We start from the raw sequence: 1,141 nt of genomic DNA, 5'->3' as shown, positions 1-1,141 counted from the left end.
AAGGTCAGCCGCCTGGACAGCCTCCTCCCGGCCAATCACCATCAGCAACGGACGGGGTATTTGCAGCACAGAAAGAGAACTCCGCTCGGCAGAACTCGTATCTCTGAAGTTGGCCCCAGGATTCTACAACCTGGAAAATGTACTTATTGGGGTGACCCCCTCTAACTGCCAGGGGCATGTGCAGAAATTTCACAGCCAGTGCCGGGGCAAAAAGGTCAAAGTGCCCCCATCCCCAATGAGCAGTGATCTACTTCAGCAGCATAGGTTGCAGGATCTGCTCTTTCTGGGCCCCTTCCCTGCTGCCGCCTCTCCTGCCTACCCCTCAGCCCGGCCCTGGTGACAGCTAATAAATGACACTGCTGAGTCAGAGATTTAGGTTTAGTGAGGATGAGATAAAGACTTTGATTGCTCAGATAGGAGAGTGCAGGATGGAGAGTCTTGGTTAGAGAAAGTTCAGGATGGAGAGACTTCTTCAGGATGGAAAGTTAAGGATTGAGAGAGTTCAGGAAAAAGAGTTTAAGGAGAGGAGAGTGTTCAGGATAAGGAGTTCTGGTTAAGATTGGAGAGTTCAGGATGGAGAGCTGAGGATGGGGAGATGAGGATGGAAAGTTGAGGATGGGGAGTTGAGGATGGAGAGTTGAGGATGGAGAGTTGAGGATGGAGAGTTGAGGATGGAGAGTTGAGGATGGAGAGTTGAGGATGGGGAGTTGAGGATGGAGAGTTGAGGATGGGGAGTTGAGGGTGGAGAGTTGAGGATGGAGAGTTGAGGATGGAGAGTTGAGGATGGGGAGTTGAGGATGGAGAGTTGAGGATGGAGAGTTGAGGATGGAGAGTTGAGGATGGGGAGTTGAGGATGGAAAGTTGAGGATGGAGAGTTGAGGATGGAGAGTTGAAGATGGAGAGTTGAGGATGGAGAGTTGAGGATGGAGAGTTGAAGATGGAGAGTTGAGGATGGGGAGTTCAGGATGGAGAGTTCAGAATGGAGAGTTGAGGATGGAGAGATGAGGATGGGGAGTTGAGGATGGAGAGTTGAGGATGGAGAGTTGAGGATGGAAAGTTGAGGATGGGGAGTTGAGGATGGGGGGTTGAGGGTGGGGAGTTGAGGATGGGGAGTTGAGGATGGAGAGTTGAGGATGGAGAG

The sequence above is a fragment of the Nanorana parkeri genome, unplaced genomic scaffold, assembly GCF_000935625.1.
Source record: "Nanorana parkeri isolate BGI_ZX_2015 unplaced genomic scaffold, ASM93562v1 scaffold4887, whole genome shotgun sequence".
NCBI classification, from domain to species: domain Eukaryota; kingdom Metazoa; phylum Chordata; class Amphibia; order Anura; family Dicroglossidae; genus Nanorana; species Nanorana parkeri.
The sequence above is the reverse complement of the archived record's forward strand: the minus strand, read 5'-3'. Positions refer to the sequence as shown.